Source organism: Elephas maximus, chromosome 7, assembly GCF_024166365.1.
Source record: "Elephas maximus indicus isolate mEleMax1 chromosome 7, mEleMax1 primary haplotype, whole genome shotgun sequence".
Lineage (NCBI taxonomy): Eukaryota > Metazoa > Chordata > Mammalia > Proboscidea > Elephantidae > Elephas > Elephas maximus.
In genome coordinates, this window is record NC_064825.1 from 120,172,167 (window position 1) to 120,194,939 (window position 22,773).

Below are 22,773 nucleotides of genomic sequence, written 5' to 3' on the forward strand. Positions count from 1 at the left end.
AGTGAGAATTAAATGAGATAATGCATAAGTTGTTGTTAGGTGCCGTTGAGTAGGTTCTGGCTCATATCGACCCTATGTACCACAGAATGAAACACTGCCCAGTCCTGTGCCATCCTTACAGTCGTTGATATGCTTGAGCCCACTGTTGCAGCCACTGTGTCAATTCAGCTTGTTGAGGGTCTTCCTCTTTTCCGCTGACCCTGTACTTTACTAAGCATGATGTCCTTCAGCAGGGACTCATCCCTCCTGACAACATGTCCAAAGTATGTAAGATGCAGTCTGTCCATCCTTACTTCTAAGGAGCATTCGGTTGTACTTCTTCCAAGACAGATTTGTTCCTTCTTTTGGCAGTCCATGGTATGGTCAATATTCTTCTCCAATGCCGCAGTTCAAAGGCATCAATTCTTCTTCAGTCTTCCTTATTCATTGTCCAGCTTTCACATGCATGGGAGGCAACTGAAAATACCATGGCTTGTGTCAGGCATGCCTTAGTGTTCAAGGTGACATCTTTGCTTTTCAACACTTTAAAGAGATCCTTTGCAGCACATTTGCCCAATGCAATGAATCTTTTGATTTCTTGACTGCTGCATAAGGCAATGAGTAAAACTGGATGCCCAGTGTAGCCCAATTAGTGGTGGTGTTGTCATTATCCGGTACCCAGTGCTTTGTGCCTTTGTTAGGTGTCATCAATTCACTCCGACTCATTGTGACCTTCTGTGAACAGGACAAACATTTCCTAGTCTTCCTCTATCCTCACAGTAGTAGGTATGTTTGAGTTCATTGCTGCCACCACTGTGTCAATCACTGAGTGTCTCTGCATTTTTGAACACTATACTTTACCAAGTATGAGTCTTTCTCTAGTGATTGGTCCCTCCCAATGACGGGTACAAATCAAGGAAGACAAAGTCTGATCATACTCTCTTTTAGGGAGTATTCTGGCTGTACTGCCTCCAAGACAGATTTGTTCATTCTTCTGGCAGCACAAGGTATATTCATTCAGTGTTCTTCACCTATACCATAATTGAAATGGGTACATTTTTGATCTTCCTTTTCCATTGTCCAGACTTCACGTGCAATATGATGTAAGAGAAAATACCAAGGCTTGGGTCAGGTTCGCCTTAGTCATTAAAGTGATAGTTTTGCTTTTTAACTCTTTAAACATATCTTTTGCAGCAGATTTGCCAAATGCAATACTTCAGTTAGTGTTAGGTATTCCTCTAGGTATAATATTAGGATGTAAAGGTGGCTTTAATGTTGGTCTGGCAAAAGGTGGATGGTGACACACAAGGCTGTAAAATGCGTATGAGTTTTTAACATTTGGTAGCCTCACTAATCTACTTGCCTTCCCTCACGGGCTGGGCCCACTGAGATATTGTACCTCCTAGTGCTTATTTCCCTTCAGTCCATATGCTGGCTGTGCCAGTATTTCTGTGTGAGTTATTCTTTCATTTAATTTCTAGGTTAAAATCTATACTTTAGCATGGATTAAAAGAGTCTCATTTTCTTGAACTCATTCTTTCTCTTTAATTGTCATCACATAGCTGAATCACAGAGATCAAAGTCTGAAAGCTCATAGATTATAGATGCATTATGCCTGCATACCTGTTCTGCTGGTACACTCCATGTTTTTAACTTTTTTAATTGAATGTGTTCTTGTGCAGGTACAATATTTACATTTTTCATTTGAATTTGAAGTCTTGGGCAGGGCATCCATCCTCTGCTAACCACTACTCTCTACCACCTTCTTTCTAATTCTTTCACAGCTTCACTTTATATGCCTGGCTTATTAATGTCTTGTTTTCCAACCTTTAACACATAACCACTTTAAGCATATATTATGTTCACAACAAATGACAATATATGTAGATAGACATACAACTTTTCAATTAATCTTTAGAATAACTGAAATTTTATTATTCCCACTCTGCCAGTGAGGATTCAAGAAGTTGTGCTATACTTTACTATTACATACGTAGTTTGAGAAGGACTCAAGATTCAAGGTTTAAGCCCGCTTTCAAAAAAAGCCAGTGCTGTTTAGCCACCTCGCTGTCAGTATTTGTAGACATGCTAGTAATAATAAAGGTGAGATTATGGAATAAAGGTAAAAATGGAGTATGGATCTGCTATTCCGTAAAAAACCAAAAAACCAAACCTGTTGCCATTCCGACTCATAGCAATCAGGATAGAATAGAACTGCCCCATAGAATTTCCAAGGAGCTACTGGTAGATTCAAACTGTCGATTTTTTTGGTTAGCAACCAAATGCTTACCCACTGTTAGGACCCTTTTATTGCTTAAAGAAGTGTCGTTTTACTAACATTTCCTTTTTTTTTTTTTTTTGCTTTTTGCTTTTAGGGTTCAGTTAGAGCTGCCTACCTTTAATTAGGAAATGCTGGTGGCATAGTGGTTAAGAGCTATGGCGGCTAACCAAAAACTCGGCAGTTTAAATTCACCAGCACTCCTTGGAAACCCTATGTGGCAGTTCAACTCTGTCTTATAGAATCGCTGTGAGTTGAAATTGACTGGATGGCAACGGGTTGGTTGGGTCCGAACTTTAATTAGCAGCTAACCAGTAGTGAACAAGATGAAATTACCACCTACTCAATCAGAATATCATATATCCTGTTTTTTTGTTTTGTTTTTTGCTCATCTTCTTTTGGAAAGCAACATAATGTTTCATAAATATCATTTAACTCTGTATGATGGAATATGACATTTATACCCCAACCTTATCTCACTGTGTTAGAAAAGTGTTTACAACATCTTATTCTGGAATGAAATAATTCATATTATGTGTAACTTCCCCACTGCTTTTGCATGAATTTCACTTCTCACTAAAATTGTACATGAAATAAAAAGCTTACCTTGATTACTGTTAAAAAGAGAACAGCAATTCTGAATTGTGAGTTTGAAATCAGAAATTCAGCCATGGAAAATTAGAGAAGCTCTGTCTCTCAGGTACTGGAAAAAAGGTTCCAAGATCTTTAAGGCAGTAAAAGATGGAGTAAAGAACATTAACATGCAGTTGTAAAACCTGAGTCGAAGCCTGCATGTACCAGACATTCTTTCTGTGTCCTTGGAAGGGACACTTACCTCCTCCTTATTTGTAAGACAAACATAATGTATCTCCCATAAAATTCACAGAATTATGGTTGTGAAGAGAAAATATATGTCATGTCTTGGTAGGTTAAAGCATATGAACAACTCTCCAGTTGTCTCTTCCCATGGTGACTGAGGAGGCAGCAGCCTCCAGCAGGTGTAGCTACTTATACTGAAGCCTTCAATAGCCTGTACCTTTCAGTAACCGTGTGTAACAGGAGGCCTCCCCTCCCCAGACAATCTGGGGGTTGAACATCCAATAGCATAAGTGAAAACAAATCTGCAATAGGCTCAAGAATGGTCTCCAGAGATACCAGGTCCTAATTTTTGAAATCTGTTAATGTTACCTTATGTGAAAAGGACTTTGCTGATCTAGTTAAAGATGTAGAGATGGAAGAGATTACCCTTGAAGGAGATATTATTTTCAAATCATTCAATACGATCTTTCTTTTGGGGTGTTTCCCTGGGCATAGTTCAATACTTAGTGCAAAAACACTCAATTTGGGGGTAGGTTGCATGTGTGCTAACAACTGTTAACATTAATTTTAATATATGATTACCAAAAGCATTCTGTACACAGTCTGGTCTCTCCAGTTGATGTCACATAGAGTGATGTTGTGATTTCAGAGGCTAATGCATGAAAACCAGGAGGGGGGCTATAAAGACACAGAGCTCTCAGTGAATGCCCTCCATGGGGGCATCTACAGTTCCTCATCTCAATTTTTTATGGAAAAGTAATTATACTGTCTATGGGGGGCTATGTGGGTATTTTCAGTGCAGTGTACACAAGTTTGTACATTACTTGTTGTCATTTCTTCTTTTTCCTTATCTTAGTCATCTGGTGCTGCTATAACAGAAATACCACAAACGGATGGCTTTAACAAAGAGATTTTTTTTTTTTTTTGCTCACAGTCTAGTAGGTTAGAAGTCCAAACTCAGGGTGTCAGCTCCAATGAAAGGCTTTTTGTCTCTGTTGGCTCTAAGGAAAGGCCTTTGTCATCAATCTTTCCACAGTCTAGGAGCTTCTCTGCACAGGAACCTTGGGTCCAAAGGACATGTTTTCTTCCAGGGTTGCTTTCTTGATGGTATGAGGACCCCACTCTCTGCTCACTTCCTTTTTCTTTTATCTCTTTTAAAATGAAAGGTGGTATAGGCCACGTCTCCGGAAAAATTCCCTTTACATTGGATCAAGGAAGTGACTTTAGTAAGGGGATTACAATCTCACCCTAATCCTCTTTAGCATAATTCAATCTTGCTTCATTAACCACAGGCAGAGATTAGGATTTACAACATATAGGAAAATTATATCAAACAAAATGGAAGACAACCACACAATACTGGGAATCATGGCCTAATCAAGTTGACACATATTTTGGGGGGACACAATTCAACCTATGACATTCCCCTACTTTCTAATTGTATATAATTTACACACAGCAATACCCACAGCTTTTGGTGTATAATTCTAAGACTTGGTCTAATGTCTGTAGTCATGTAACCACTACTACAATCACAATATAAAACAGCTTAATCAACTAAACAAATTCTCCTGAGTTTCTTGGCAAACACTTTCTTCCAGCCACTGCTACTTGTAACTGCTAAACTGTACTGTCTTCACATAGTTTTACCAAGAATGTAATATAAATGAAATCTTAATATTTGTAATCTTCTTTCACTTACCATAATGCATTTGAAATTCATCCATGTCGTTACCTCTATCAGTAGGGGCATCCTTTCTATTGGTGATTTATATACCATTATCTAATGCCATGCACTGTTTACTATTCCCCAGCCGAGGGTCATTTGTGTTGTTTGCAGTGTTTAGTGATAACAAACAATATCACTCTACACATTTGCCTAAAGTGTGTTGTGTGAAAATAGGTTTTTATTTTCACTTTTCTTCTGAATAATTACCTAGGAGTTGGGTTGCTTGCTGATGTTGTAAGTATACGTTTAATTTATAAGAAACAAACTGTTTTCTGAAGTGACTCTACCATTTTGTATTCATGTCAAAAATGTATCCAAATTTTTCATACCTTTGCCAGCAGTTGTTATAGTAAGGCTTTTTAAATTGAATTTTGTTTTTATTCATTTAATTTTTTCCTCTTTTTCAAAGAAGTGTCAACAAGCCTCCTTATGAAAATCATTTTTAAAAAACATCCATTTGCCTTAACACTACAGGTCAAGTGTGAGAATTTGTTTTTCCGACAAATGAGATAGATCAATTACTTTTTCTGTACAGTCACCTCTGAGAACAGACTCCCAGTCAAACTTATTGTGCCCTATTTAGTGCAGGCAAGTATAATGGTTAATCATTTGTTCTATGGATTAGCCTCAAATTCAGGGAAGTGTTTTAATCTCTTCAAACTTCAGCTTCTCATCTGCAAAGAGGGAAATAATAATATAACATATCCTTCATAAGATTTTCAAGAAGATTGTATGAGGCCAACATGACACTATAGACAGAAGCACCACACCGTCCCTCCACAGCAAGGACCCAAAAAACTAAACAAAAGAGATACAAACATCAGTCCTGGAATGCTAAGCATCAAATGAAGGGATCAAGAACCCATCCAAGCACCTAATGAAATAAGAAACTGACAGAGAACAGAAGATGAGGAGAGCTACAGAATGGAGGTCCCCTATCAGCTAATGTGGCACAGATTCTTCATCTTGGACCCTTAGCCACCAAGAACAGAAGACAGGGAGTACAGGAAGGCAGCTTCAGGGAGCTCCCAGCAGGAGACAGAGCACCTGGTTACCAGGGATACATGCTTTTCCCACCCCCTAACCTTCTAACCTTCTAACCTTCTTCTCCTTGTGAGGCCTCTGCAGCTTTCTGGCAGGCTGCGGTCCCTCTGCCAGGGAGATGCTGAGCTCCTTCCTGCTTGAATTAGCCCCACCACTACTGACCAGCTCCTTCAGTGCCATTTTTTGTTGTTGTCATTGCTTTTTTGGCTTCTTTTTGTTTCTTCAGTCTCTCTCTCACCCCCTTCCTTTTCTTTCTCATAAACACCTGGTGCCATCTGCCATCTCTGCTCCTTCTTGATGGGCTGAGCACAGCTGCTCAGCTGGCGAACCACTTCTCCAGTCCACACTGCCAAGCCAGTGGGCTTCCCTGGGACAATTTTTTTTTTTTAATTTCTAGGTTTCTTGTCTCTCTCTCCCTTTCTTTCTTTTCATTCTCCCAAACACCTGGCACTGTGTACCATCTCCACACCTTCTTGATGGGGTGTGCAGCATCACTTAGTTAGGGAGCTTCTTCCTTGGTCTGCACCACCACAACAGTAGGCTCCCTCCAGGTTTTTTTTTTTTTCCTTTTCTTTTTTCTTGGTTTCTTGTCTCTCTCTACCTTCCTTCCTTACCCTTCTCCCAAACATCTAGCACCATTTGCCACCTCCCCTCCTTCTTGAAGGGCTGTGCAGTGCCACTAAGCTGGGGAAGAACTTCTGGTGGACTCCGTAGGGACATTTTTTGTTTTTTCTTTTTTTTTTTTTTTTTCTCTGTTTCTTGTTTCTCTCTACCTTCCTCTCTTTCCTTTCTTCCAACCACTGGCCATGTGTGCCTTTCTGCCTTTTTTTTTTTTTTCCAGGTTCTTACCTCCCTCCCCTCCTATCCTTTCTTCTGCCCACGCTTGATGGGTTTGCCAACTTTGCCCCTTCTTGAAAGGCTGTGCCACACTGCCTAGCTAGAAAGCCACCAGCACATGGCTTCCTCAGATCTGCACCACTCAAACAGTAGGCTCCTACAGCACCTTTTTTTGTATTTGGTTTGTTTTTTGGCTTCTGTTTCTTTTCTTCCCCACACCCACTTAGCTCCACATATAACATCCTCCCATAACCTCTTCCTATCTGCACTGCACACTGAGCACTGCACCCCCCAGTGGCACAGGTGCAGACCACTGGGCCCTCCCCTGCACTGCTCCCTGGCCCCACCCTGTTGGACCAGAATGTATTGCAAATGACCCTTCCCTGCCCATCTCCGTCTGGTGGACCTGCAATGATGCACTGAGTGACTAGCCCTGCCCACTGGGCAAGGTGGTGAGAAGTATCGTGACCACAGACAAGCAAATAAAAAAAGAATGTCCATCTTGTCTGCCAAGACATAACCAAATAAAACAAAAAAGCAAGACAAAACAAATCTACAACCCATAAATGAAAATAATAATTCCTGAATTTCCCAAAGACAGCAGATAATATCAAAACATAAAAAACAGGACAGGATGGTTCTAGTAGGCATCCAAAATAAAACACCAGATGACCTTCTGGTAGAAGAAAAGGGACTGGAACTACTTGATAGGGAATTGAAAACTCTAATATTCAGGACTATCCAAGAGATGACAGAAAAAGTAGACAAAAATGAGGAAAAAGTAAATAAAATCATGGAAAACAAAGGCAAAATGACAGAAAAAACAAGGGAAGAAATCATGAAAATAATACAGGAACAAAATAAACACACAATTAGAAATCATACAAAAACAGCAATTAGAAATCCAAAAGGAAACAATATTTCAGAAATGGACAATGTCATAGAATGTTTGAGGAGAAAGTTGAAACAATGGAAGACAGGAGCAGTGAAATTGAAGATAAATCTTTGGATACCACTTCGTTTGAGGAAAAATCAGAGAAAAGAATGACGAAAAATAAAGAAATCCTGAGAATGATGTGGGATACAATCAAAAGCAAAAATTTGCGAGTGATAGGAGGTCTAGAACAGGGGGAGAAAATGGAAAACACAGAGAAGATCATTGAAAAATTCCTGACAGAAAATTTCTCTAATATGATGGAAGACAAAAAGCTGACTATCCAAGAAGCTCAACGACCCCTATAAAGGATAGAGCCCAAAAGAAAACACCAAGACATTTCATAATCATACTTGCTAAAAATAAAGACAAGGAAAAAATCCTGAAAAGTCACATACAGAGGGGACACAATAAGACTAAGCTCTGATTACTCGGCAGAAACTACACAGGCAAGAAGGCAATAAGACAACATATATAAAGCCTTGAGAGAAAAAAATTGCCAACCAAGAACAATATGTCCTACAAAACTCTTGCTTAAATATGATAGCAAAATTAGAACATTTCCAGATAAACAGAAATAATGAAATAAGTAAAAACCAAACCAAACTTACAAGAACTATTAAAGAAAACCAAAAATATCAGACAACAGCCTGAATCTACAATGCAAGACTGCATCAGGGAGATAACAACCTAGGTAATGAACTCTCAAGGATAAAACAAAACTAAAAGATTTACAACAGGGAACCAGAGAGGTTAATCTTTAAACAACAATGTCAGGACAATAAAACAAGGAATAAACAGTGCAGGTATAGAACTTTCAAATGGAGAGGTGGTCAAGGCAATACCAAGTAAAGAAGGACTGGTTTCAAATTAGGAAGACAAGGGGTAAATTTCAAGGTAACAACAAAGAAAGTTAACAATCCTACTCAGCAAAATAAAGAAGAAAAACAAAGTCTCAGTAAACACAAAATCTACAAAAATGAAAGAAACAAAAACACATACACAAACAGAAGGAATTCAGCATAGGCCAGTAATAGGAACAAAGAAAATGTCAGCACCACAAAAAAAAAAAAAAAAAAAAAAAACCACTGCAAAATGGTAGCAATAAACTCACACCTATCAATAATCACACTGAGTGTAATTGGTATAACTGCACCCATAAAGAGATGAAGAGTGTTAGAATGGATTTTAAAAAATGGCCCACCAATGTGCTGTCTATCTAAAAGAGACACAGCTTAGAAACAAAGACATAAATATATTAAAAATCAAAGGATGGAAAAAAATATATCAAGCAAACAGCTACCAAAAAAGAGCAGGAGTGACAATACTAATCTCAGAAAAAATAGACTTTAAAACAAAATTAACCATAAAGGACAAAGAAGAGCATTATATAATGATTAAAGGAACAATCTATCATGAAGACATAAACATAACAAATGTCTACAAAACCAATGACAGAGCTCCAAAATGCATAAAACAAACTCTAAAAGCACTGAAAAGAGAAAGTGACAATTCCAAAATAATAGTAGAAGACTTCAACACATGACTCTTGATAAAAAAGAAACTCAGCAAAGACACAGAAGATCTGAAGGACACAATCAATCAACTTCACCTCATAGATACGTATAGAACACTTCACTCAACAGCAGCAAAGTACACATTCCTTTCCAATGTCCGTGGAACATTCTCCAGAATAGACCACATCTTGGGCCACAAAGCAAACTTCCACAAAATCCAAAACACTGATATAATACAAAATACCTTCTCTGATCAGAAAGCCAACAAAGAAGAAATTAATAACAGGAAAAGCAAGGAAAAAAACAAGTTCATGGAACCTGAATAAAATCTTGCTTAAAAGCTACTGGGTAATAACAGAAATCAAAGATGGAATAAAAAAAAAAATCCTAGAAGCAAATGACAATGAAAACACATCATACCAAAACCTTTGGGACACAGCAAAGGACAGTGCTCAGAGGTGAATTTACAACAACAGATGCACACATCAAAAAAGAAGAAAGGGACAAAATCAAAACATTAACTACACAATGTGAACAAATAGAGAACAACAAAACAAGCCCACAGCCACCAGAAGAAAGGAAATTATAAAGATCAGAGAACAAATAAATGAAATAGCAAATAGAAAAACAATAGAAACAAACAACAAAACCAAAAGATGGTTCTTTGAAAGGTTCAACAAAATCATCAAATCTTTGACCAAACTGACAAAAGAAAAGGAGGAGAGGACAAAATTAATCAAATAAGAAATGAAATGGAGGACATTACGACAGACTCAACTGAAATAAAAAGGACCATATCACAGTACTATGAAAAACTACGCTCCAACAAATTTTTAAAAACCTATAGGAAATGGACAAATTTCTAGAAACACACTACCTACCCCTACTAATACGAACAGAAGTTGAAAATCTGAACACATCCAAAAAAAGAGAAGAGATTAAAAAAGTAATTAAAAAGAAAAAGAAAAAAAAAATCCCAACAACAAGAAAAAAGCCCTGGCCCAGATGGATTCACTGGAGAATTCTATGAACATTCAGAGCAGTGCTTACGCCAGTCTACTCAAACTATTTCAGAACATAGAAAAGGAAGGGATACTGCTGAATTTATTCTATGAAGCCAGCATAACCCTGATAACTAAACCAAGCAAAGACAGCTCAAAATAAGAAAATTACAGACCAATATCTCAAAGAATATAGAGGCAAAAATTCTCAACAAACGTCTACCCAAAAGAATTCAGCATCATACCAAAAAATAATGTACCACAACCAAGTGGGATTCATACCAGGTATGCAAGTGTTGTGTCAATTTGTCACACTGTGGGGGCTTGTCTGTTGCTGTGATGCTGGAAGCTATGCCACCAGTGTTCAGATACCAGCAGGGTCATCATCCATGGAGGACAGATTTCAGCTGAGCTTCCAGACTAAGACAGACTAGGAAGAAGGACCCAGCAGTCTACTTCTGAAAAGCATTAAGCCAGTGAAAATGAATATGAATAGCAGCGGAACATTGATAGAGTGCTAGAAGATGAGTCCCCCAGTTTGGAAGTCACTCAAAAGATGACTGGGGAAGAGATACCTCCTCAAAGTAGAGTTGACTTTAATGATGTGGATGGAGTAAAGCTTTTGGGACCTTCGTTTGCTGATGTGGCATGACTCAAAATGAGAAGAAACAGCTGCAAACATCCATTAATAATCGGAACCTGAAATGTACGAAGTATGAATCTATGAAAACTGGAAATCGTCAAAAATGAAATGAAATGCATAAACATCAATATCCTAGGTATTAGTGAGCTGAAATGGACTGGTATTGGTCATTTCGAATTAGACTACGCTGGGAATGACATTTTAAAGAAGAATGGTGTTGCATTCATCGTCAAAAAGAACATTTTAAGATCTATCCTGAAGTACAATGCTGTCATTGATAGGATAATATCCATATGCCTACAAGGAAGACCAGTTAATACAACTATTATTCAAATTTATGCACCAACAACTAGGGCCAAAGATGAAGAAATAGAAGATTCTTATCAGCTGCTGCAGTCTGAAATTGATCAAACATGCAATCAAGATGCATTGATAATTACTGGCAATTGGAATGCGAGAGTTAGAAACAAAGAAGGATCAGTAGTTGGAAAATATGGCCTTGGTGATAGAATCAATGCTGGAGATCGAATGATAGAATTTTGCAAGACCAGCGACTTCTTCATTGCAAATATCTTTCACCAACATAAATGGCGACTATACACATGGACCTCACCAGGTGGAACACACAGAAATCAAATTGACTACATCTGCGAGAAGAGACGATGGAAAAGCTCAATATCATCAGTCAGAACAAGGCCAGGGGCTAACTATGGAACAGACCATCAATTGCTCCTATGCAAGCTCAAGCTGAAACGGAAGAAAATCAGAGCAAGTCCACGAGAGCCAAAATATGACCTTGAGTACATCCCACCTGAATTTAGAGACCATCTGAAGAATGATTTGACGCATTGAACACCAATGACCTCAGACCAGACGAGTTGTGGAATGACATCAAGGACATCATCCATGAAGAAAGCAAGAGGTCATTGAAAAGACAGGAAAGAAATAAAAGACCAAGATGGATGTCACAGGAGACTCTGAAACTTGCTTTCAAATGTCGAGCAGCTAAAGCAAAAGGAAGAATTGATGAAGTAAAAGAACTGAACAGAAGATTTCATAAGGGCATCTCAAGAAGACAAAGTAAACTATTATAATGACATGTGCAAAGAGCTGGAGATGGAAAACCAAAAGGGAAGAACACACTTGGCGATTCTCAAGCTGAAAGAACTGAAGAAAAAATTCAAGCCTTGAGTTGCAATAGTGAAGGATTCTGTGGTGAAAATATTAAACAACTCAGGAACCATCAAAGAAAGAAGTAAGGAATACAGAGTCATTATACCAAAAAGAATTAGTCGATGTTCAACCATTTCAAGAGGTGGCATATGATCAGAAACGTTGGTACTGAAGGAAGAAGTCCAAGCTGCTCTGAAGGCATTGGGAAAAAACAAGACTCCAGGAATTGATGGAATATCAATTGAGATATTTCAACAAACAGATGTATTGCTGGAGGTGCTCACTCCTCTATGCCAAGAAATATAGAGGACGGCTTACTGGCCACCTGATTGAAAGAGATCCATATTTATGCCTATTTCCAAGAAAGATGATCCAACTGAATGTGGAAATTATAGAACAATATCATTAATATCACACACAAGCAAAATTTTGCTGAAGATCGTTCAAAAATGGCTGCAGCAGTATACCGACAGGGAGCTGCCAGAAATTCAGGCCTGTTTCAGAAGAAGACATGAAACCAGGGATATCATTCCTGATGTCAGATGGATCCTAGCTGAAAGCAGAGAATACCAGAAGGATGTTTACCTGTGCTTATTGGCTATGCAAAGACATTTGACTGTGTGGATCATAACAAATTATGGATAAAATTGTGAAAAATGGGTATTCCAGAACACTTAATTGTGCTCATGAGGAACCTTTACATAGATCAAGAGGCAGTTGTTGAGACAGAACAAGGGGATACTGATTGGTTTAAAGTCAGGAAAGGCGTGAGCCAGGGTTGTGTTCTTTCACCATACCTATTCAATCAGTATGCTGAGCAAATAATACGAGAAGCTGGACTATATGAAGAAGAACAGGGCATCAGAATTGGGGGAAGACTCATTAACAACCTGTGTTAAGCAGATGACAGGACCTTGCTTGCTGAAAGTGAAGAGGACTTGAAACACTTACTAATGAAGATCAAAGACCACAGCCTTCAGTATGAATTACACCTCAACATGGAGAAAACAAAACTCCTCACAACTGGACCAATGAGCAATATCATGATAAATGGAGAAAAGGTTGAATTTGTCAAGGATTTCATTCTACTTGGATCCACAATCAACAGCCATGGAGGCAGCAGTCAAGAAATCAAAAGATGCATTGCATTGGGTAAATCTGCTGCAAAAGACCTCTTTAAAGTATTGAAGAACAAAGATGTCATCTTGAAGACTAAGGTGTGCCTGACCCAAGCCATGGTATTTTCAATCACATCATATGCATGTGAAAGCTGGACAATGAATAAGAAAGAAGAATTGACACCATTGAATTGCGGTGTTGGCGAAGAATATCGAATATATCATGGACTGCCAAAAGAACGAACAGATCTGTCTTAGAAGAAGTACAGCCAGAATGCTTCTTAGAGGCAAGGATGGCGAGACTGCGTCTTACATTCTTTGGACATGTTGTCAGGAGGGATCAGTCCCTGGAGAAGGACATCATGCTTGGCAGAGTACGGGGTCAGCGGAAAAGAGGAAGACCCTCAATGAGGTGGATTGACACTGTGACTGCAACAATGAGCTCAAGCATAACAATGATTGTAAGGATGGCTCAGGACTGGGCAGTGTTTCATTCTGTTTTGCATGGGGTTGCTATGAGTCAAAACCAACTCGACGGCACCTAATAACAGCAACAATAACATGCAAGGATAGTTCAACAGCAGAAAATCAATATACTCCATCACATAAGTAAAACAATAGAAAATAATCCTGTGATCATCTCAACTGAGGCAGAAAAGGCATTCAACAAAGTCCAACACCCATTCCAGATAAAAACTCTCAGTGAAATAAGCATAGAGGGGAAATTCCTCAACATAATGAAATGTATTATACAACACCAACAGCCAACATCACTCTTAATTGAGAGAGGCTGAAAATATTCCTCTTGAGAACAGGAACAAGATAAGGATGCCTCTAAAAAAATAAAAGGCTTGGGAGTAAGTCTAACCAGGGATGTAAAAGACCTATACAAAGAAAACTACAAAACACTACTGCAAGAAACCAAATGAGACCTACATAACTGAAAAACATACCATGTTCATGGATACGTAGACTTAACATGAAAATGTCAGTTCTACCCAAAGCAATCTACAAATACAATGCAACCCAACCCAAACGCCAACAGCATTCTTTAATGAGATGGAAAAACTAATCATTAATTTTATGTGGAATGGAAAGGGGCCCTGGGTAAGTAAATCAATATTGAAGAAGGATAAAGTAGGAGGACTTGCACTACCTGATCTCAGAACCTGCTATACAGCTATGGTAGTCAAAGACAGCCTAGCACTGACACAACAACTGATACATTGACCAATGGAACAAAATTGAGAACCCAGACGTAAATCTATCCACTTAAGGTCACTGATCTTCAACAAGGGCTCAAAGTCCATCAAATGGGAAAAATACAGTCTTTTAACAAATGGTGCTGGCAAAAACTTGATGTCTATCTGCAAAAAGAATGAAACAGGAACCATACCTCACACCATACACAAAAACTAATTAAAAATGGATCAAAGACCTAAATATAAAGCTAAAAATAATAAAGATTATAGATTAAAAAAAAAGTTAACCTTACAGTCCCTGATACACAGCATTAACAGGATACAAGCCATAACTAACAATACTCAAGCACGAGAAGATAAACTAGATAACTGGGATCTTCTAAACATTAAACACTTACGTTCATCAAAAGATGCCATTAAAAGAGTAGAAAGAGAACCTACAGACTGCGAAAAAATTTTTGGCTCTGACAAAGGTCCAATCCCTAAAATCTACAGAAAAATCCAACACCTCTACAACAAAAAGACAAATAATCCAATTAAAAAATGGGCGAAGTATATGAACAGACACTTCACCAAAGAAGACATACAAGTGGCTAACCAACACATGAGGGAATTCTCACCATCATCAGCCATTAGAAATATGCAAATCAAAACCAAAAAATGATACCATCTCACCCGACATTGCCAGCATGAATAAAAAAAAAAAAACAGAAAATAACAAATGTTGGAGAGGCTTTGGGGAGATTGAAACTTTTTTTTTTTGCACTTTAGGAAAAGTTTACAGCTCAAGTTAATTTCTCATACAATAATTTATACACGTATTGTTATGTGACACTAGCTGCAATCCCTATAATGTGACAGCACACTCCTTTTTCCACCCTAGGTTTCCCATGCCTGTTCAACCAACTTCTATCACTTTCCGCCTTCTCATCCCCCTTCCGTATAGGAGCTGCGGATTTAGTCTAGTGTATCTACTTGAAATAAGAAACACGCTCTTCAGGAGTATTATTTTATGTTTTATACTCCAGTCTATGTCTGATGAGATGGCTTCTGGAATGGTTTTAGTTCTGGGTTAACAGAGGGTCTGGGGGCCAGGTCTTCTGGGGTTCCTCTAGTCTCAGTCAGACCATTAAGCCTAGTCTTTTTACATGAGTTTGAGTTCTATGCTACAATTTCTCCTGCTTTGCCAGGAACTCTCTTTTGTATTCCCTGTCAGGGCAGCCATTGGTGGTAGCTGGGCACCACCTAGTTCTTCTGGTCTCAGGCTGATGGAGTCTCTGTTTCCTGTGGCCATTTTGTCTCTTAGGCTAATATTTTCCTTGTGTCTTTGGCATTTTTCATTCTCCTTTGCTCCATGTTATGCCAAATGACCTAGATGCCTCCCAAAACCATGATCCCCAGACTCTCACCCATGCTATTCTGTCCCTTGAAGTGTTCGGTTGTCTTCAGGAAACTTCTTAGCTTTTGGTTTAATCCAGTTGTCCTGATTTCCCCTATATTGTGTGTCATCCATTCCTTTACCTAAGGTAATTCTTGCCTACTATCTACTTAGTGGAGACTGGAACTTTTATACACTACTGGTAGGAATACAAAATGGTACATCCATTTTAGAAAATAATATGGCACTTTCTTAAAAAGCGAAAAATGGAAATACCATATGATCCAGCAATCCCAGTCCTAGGAATATATCCTAGAGAAATAAGACCCGTCCCATGAATAGACATATGTACATCCATGTTCTTTGCAGTGTTGCTCACAGCAGCAAAAAAATGAAACAACCTAGGTGACCGTCAACAGATGAATGGATAAACGAACTATGATACATACACACAATGGGATACTACACAACAGCAAAGAACAATTATGAATCTGTGAAGCATCTCAAAACATGGATGAATCTGGAGGGCATTACGCTGACTGGAATTAGCCAGTCACAAAAGGACAAATATTGTATGAGACCACTACTATAAAAACTCATGGAAAGATTTACACACAAAAAGAAACAATCTTTGATAGTTAGAGGGAGGGGAGGGCTGGGGAGGGAGAAACACTAACTAGTCAAAGGATAAGTGGTAACTTTGGTGAAGAGTAAGACAGTACACAATACTGGGGAAGCCAACACAACTCGTACAAGGCAAGGTCATGGAAGCTCCACAGACACAACCAAACTCCCCAAGGGACCGAATTTCAGTGCTGAGGGCTGTGGGGACCATGGTCTTGGGGAACATGTAGTTCAATTGGCATAACATAGTTTACAAAGAAAATGTTCTACATCCTACTTTGATGAGTACCATCTGGGGTCTTAAAAGTCTGTGAGAGACCATCTGAGATACTCCACTGGTCTCACCCCATCTGGGCCAAGGGAGAATGAAGAAAACCAAAGACACAAGGGAAAGATAAATTCAAAGGACTAATGGACCACAACTACCACAGCCTCCAACAGACTGAGTCCAGCACAACTGGATGGTGTTGGCTTCCACCACTGACTGCTCTGACAGGGATCACGATACAGGATCCTGGACAGAGCTGGAGAAAGCGTAGAAAAAAATTCTAACTAAAAAAAGACTAGACTTAATGGTCTGACAGAGACTGGAAAAACCCCAAGAGCATGGTGTCTGGACAGACTTTTAACTCAGTAATGAAGTCACTCCTGAGATTCACACTTCAGCCAAAGATTAAACTGGCCCATAAAACAAAATGAGACTAAATGGGCACACCAGACCAGGAGTAAGGACAAGTAGGCAGGAAGGGACAGAAAAGCTGGTAATTGGGAGCCTAAGTTCAAGAAGGGGAGAGTGTTGGCATGTCGTGGGGTTGGCAAACAATGTCATAATTGTTAACGAGAAGCTAGTTTGCCCTGTAAACCTTCATCAAAAGTACAATAAGAAAATAATAAAAAATCAAAAGATTATATGAGTTTATACGCATGTTGTGTATGCCATCAGGTCAAATTCGACCCATAGAAACCCTATATGACATGATAGAACTACCCAACATGATTTCCTACCCTGTAATTTTTATGGGAATGGATTGCCAGGTTGTTTCTCCCATAGAGATGCTGGGTGGGTTTAAAGCGCCAAACTTATGGTTAGCATCTGAGGACTTAACCATTGTGCAACCAGGGCTCCTTGTGATCATGTATTTATATAATAAAATTATATACAATATGATTTTATAATGAGATTTTATACATATGTGTGTATGTATATATATACTTATACCTATATATATAATACCAAGCCATGCTACTGTCAATCACCAGGTACATTTTTGAAAGCTGGACAATCAATACGGAAGACTGAAGAATTGATACATTTATTACAATGTTGGTGAAGAATATTGAATATATGGACTGCCAGAAGAACAAACATCTCTGTCTTAGAAGAAATATAGCTAGAATTCTCCTTAGTAGCAAGGATGGTGACACTTTCGACAGGTTACTTTGGACATGTTATCAGGAGGGGCTAGTCCCTGGAGAAGGACATCATGCTTGATGAAGTAAACGGTCAGTGAAAAAGAAAAAAACTCTCAATGAGATGGATTGACACAGTGGCTGCAACAAGGTGCTCAACTATAGCAAAGATTGTGAGGATGGCAGAGGACCAGGCAGTGTTGTTCATAAGGTTGTTATGAGTTGGAACTGACTGGACAGCACCTAACAATAACAACAACACTATATGTATATATAGATTGATAGTTATAGATGATAGATAGGTAGATAGATAGATGATGATGATGATAGATAGACAGATAGAGAGAGAGAGAGATGATAGATGATAGATAGATAGATAGATGATAGGTAGATGATAGATAGATAGATAGATGATAGATAGATGGATGATAGATGATAGATGACAGGTGGATAGATAGGTATATATATAATATATAATAAAAAATATTATATATAGGTATATATATAATATCTAGCACTTCTCAGATGATACAAGATTAAATATTATTATTTAATTATAAATGTTGTAGCATAGGTCTCGCAAATAGTGGTACTCAAACATTTCAGCTGTTTTCCCATATATGCCTGCCATTTTGCAGTTAGGGAGGAACATATACTTGTTTTAGATATTGAATTGTGGGAAGAATTGGTACATGTCATTTTTGGGTGGGTTAAGGCATAGGAACAAACTTCCAGTTGTCTCTTCTCTTTCTGTGGTGACTGAGGAGGCAACAGACTCCAGCAGATGAAGCTGCTGATGTTGAAGCCTACAATAGCCTATAACTTTGAGTGATCATGTGTAACAAGGCCTAATCTCCCCAGATAATCTATGTGATGGACACGTAGTAGCATAAAGTGAAAACAAATCTACAATAAATTCAATAATGGTCCTCCAAGATATCAGGTCTTAATTCCTGGAACCTCTACGTGTTACCTTAAGTGAAAAAGGCTTTGTTGATCTAGTTAAAGATCTAGATATGGGAGAGATTACCCTTGATAATTCAGTGAGCTCTAAATGCAATAATAAGTGGTCTTATAAGAAAGAAGCAGAAAAAAATGGCAGAGTTGAGAATTCCAAGGGCCCATTCCACCAAAGAAACACCAAAGATGAGCAAAAACTGTCAGAATAAACTTCTTCAGAATTATGGAAAATACTAAAAGATGAATTTAAAAAGGCAATTTATGCATGGGCTTAATGTAATCTCTGTCAAGCCTGTAGCTGATCACAAATTAAAGGAACAGAGACTTCAGAGAGCACACACGACAAAGAATACAGTCTTTAAAAATAGTTTAGAAAAGTTACCAAACAATTACTACCCATACTACACAACTGCAAACCCTGAGTAAAGGAAAGAATCTGATATTGAGAATTACCACACTATGGTATTCAAAATGTGCAGTTTCAACAAAAAATTTAAGGGCATTTAAAGAAAGAAAAAAGTGTAGGCTATTCATAGCAAAAATGAAATTAACAGAAACTGAACCTGAGGAAGCACAGACATTTAAATTATTAGTCAAAGATTTTAAATCAGCTGCCTCAAGTATGCTCAAAAAGTTAGAGCAAACCATAGACAAAGAACTAAAGGACACCAGAGGAATGGTGTTTCAACAAATGAGTAATAAGAATGAAGAGATAATAATTATAGAAAGAAACCAAATAGAAATTCTCAACCTGAAAATTACAGTAACTGGTAAAAGTTTGACTAGAGGATTTCAACAGCAGATTTCAGCAGACAGAATAAACATTCTGTGAAGTTGAAGATAGGTCAATTAAAGGAATCCAGTCAAGAAGCAAAAAGAAAAGTAATAAAGAAAAACTAACAGAGCCTTAATAATATGTGGGACACAGAGCATACCAATTTGCACGCGATGGGAGTACCAAAAAGAAAGGAGAAAGAGAAAGGGGAAGAAAGAATATTTGAAGAAACAATGGCCAAAAAAAAAATCCTTAGATTTGATGAAAGGCATGAATTTATATATCCAAGAAACAGTGAAGAAAGTGCCTAGAGGGAAATTTACAGCTATAAAATCCTACTCCAATAAAAGAGAAAGATCTCAAATCAATAACCTACTTTTTGAGAAACTAGAAGAAGAGCAAACTAATCCCCAGGCTATCCAAATGAAAGAAATAATAAAGCTTAGAGCAGAAATAAATGAAACAGAGAATAGAAAAACAATGCAGAGAATCAACAAAACCTGAAGTTGGTTACTTGAATAAATGAGTAACATCAACAAACCTCTAGCCAGAATGACAGAAAAGAGAGAAGATGCAAATAACTAAAATCAGGAATTAATGTGAGGACATTAACACCATCCTTACAGAAATAAAAAGAATTTTAAGAGAATACTATGAATGATTGTACACCAAGAAATCAGATAACACATGTAAAATGGACAAACTCCTAGAAACACACAATCTCAATTGACTTCAAAAAAACAGAAAGTCTCAAAACTTTTAAATAGTCTCATACTTTGTCTTTCTATTATTACTAAATAGAATTCATGATGTGTTACTTTCACTTAATGAGACACCATTTCTAAGTAAAAAAAATGTGAGATTATTTGAGATAATCCATTGGATAGTGTGGCTTTTAGAAAATCGTTGTATGTAAAGTTGTGACTGTAAACGCTGAGAATATAGATAAATATATTCAGTAAAACAGAAAATTGCCATGTTTCTTGAGATTCTATAAACTTCTATCTGAAAAGTTTATATCACACATGGTCAATTAAAATTTTCAGTGGCTTGACAATTAAACACAGTGATAAAACTAGACTCAAAGCTGAATTAATTCATTTGGTCATTTAAAAAAACATTTATTGAGACTCTCTATGAGCCTGACATACCTATTAGGCACTGGGGATAGCGTGGTGAACAAACTAGATTAAGCTACTACTCTCAGTTAGTTTCTATTCAAGTTGAGGGAGATAGAGGAATATGTGAACAAATACACATACCAAATAGCTGAGTAATAAAGAGAACTATTAATGAGAGGCTGAGTAAAACAGGCCCATGGCAGAGGACTGATTAGTTTTTAGAGTCCAGGTAAGGTCTCTATGACCTTCCTTAGGCAGTAACATTTAAGCTTCAAACTGAAAGAATATTAGGAGTAGAAGGAACAGCAAGTACAAAAGTCCTGAGATGGAGGCGTGCATGAGGTTGTCCAAGAAATCAGTGTAAATGAAGTAGGATGAATTGGTAGGAAGGGGAAAGATAAGAGAGAATGTAGCTCAAATAAGAATCCATGGATGATTGACATTAATCATTTCTAAATATTTGTTGCTGAGTGCCATCAAGTCAACTCTGACTCTTAGTGACCCCATGTGACACAGTAGAATTGTACTATAGGGTTTTCTAGGTTACGGTCTTTACACAATTAGATCACCGGGTCTTTCTCTTTCAAACTACCAACCTTTGGGTCAGCTACTGAGTGCTCAACTATTGCACCATCACAGCGATTCTTCTAAATATTTTCAGGCAACGGATAGATAACAATATAATTATTCTCAGTAAAGATTTTTTTTCAAAATGCAGAGATGGTAGTCATATAAGGATGAGATTCTTGTTCTCCTTTTACTGTCGTCCAGCTATTTATCATTTGGAAATTGTCATGTGAACTTTCTTTCTCTTACCAAATAACTCAGTAATGACAGAAATATTACTTTATTAATATCTTATAATTATTTAGCTCTGGATAAAATGAACTAACAAAAAAGGGCAGTATTCCTATATCCTTAACATTTTGGCTATTGCATGGAGAATATCTGAAAGGGATGAAAATGTCATTTTGTATTTTTTACATCATTAAGTGGTTAAACCTAGAGACAATTTTGTCTTCTCAACAACCTTCCTGCATGCACCCTTGATGTCCTTTTTCTCACTATAGACTGCTAACCGAAAGGTTGGCAGTTCAAATCCACCAGCTGCTCCTTGGAAACCCTATTTGACAGACTTACCCTGTCCTCTAGGGTCATTACCAGTTGGAATTGACTCAACAGCAACGAGTTTGGTTTTTCTGGTTTATAGATTAGGAGGTTCAGCATGGGAATGGCCATAGTGTACAACACAGATGCTACTTTCTGGTATCCATGAAGTGACTTGACCTTGATTGCAAGTACTTGATGATGGCAGTCCCATAAAATATGAAGACTGCAGTGAGATGAGAAGTACACATGGATAAAGTCTTCTGATAGCCTCAGCTGAGTATATCTTCACGATAATGCTAAGTATGAACAGGTAGGAAATCAAGATAATCTGAAGAGCAAAAAACACACTGAAACTTGATATAATGTGTTTATCAGAGTAAGACAGAGTCAGAATTGTTTTAATATTGCAGAAAAAGTGAAGAATCACATTGGACATACAGAAGGAGAGTAGGAGTGTTTCTCCAATTTGGAGGGAGGTATTTTATTCAGAAAGCCACATACATAGCAGCCTATGGCCAGATGAACACACACACTTGTCATCATGGTGATCATGTAATATTGGGATTTACACACTGCTGCAGAGCAGCCATAGGCCTTTAAGGTCAAGAGATAACTTCCTGCAATGGCAAAGACTGCAAAGAAAAACATCTGAGCAGCACGTGCATTGTAGGAGATAACTTTGTCTCCTATAAGGAACCTAATCACAACCTCTAGAGTGACTGCTGAGGAGTAACAAAAGTTCACAAGAGATAGGGTACTGAGGGAAAAGAACACAAGGGTATGTAGGCGAGAGTCCAACAAAATCCACCCAGTCATCCCCAGGTTCCCAACGCAGTGGGATCTGCAATTCTGAAGCACTGGTTAGTCCTAGTAAGATGAATTCAGCCCCCTCTGTATTGTTCTCCATGGATGTTATTTGGAAACCACATCTGTAGCAATGAGAAATGAAGACACAAAGTAGGAAATAAAAAATAATTGCACAGAACTAGAAATGTATAACTACTCTGTGCATTATTTTATTATAATAATAATTTTTATTATTCTCCATTATTATATTATTATAGTATTCTCCAGACTGAAAGCACAAGCATGAAAACACAATTCACTGGATAACTTATATA

At 37.9% G+C, this 22,773-nt stretch overlaps 1 pseudogene; it reads right to left on the bottom strand.

Moving 5' to 3' along the window:
* Positions 1 to 1,988: 1,988 nt before the first annotated feature.
* Positions 1,989 to 22,559, bottom strand: LOC126080600 (olfactory receptor 5B17-like; annotated as a pseudogene).
* Positions 22,560 to 22,773: the final 214 nt, after the last annotated feature.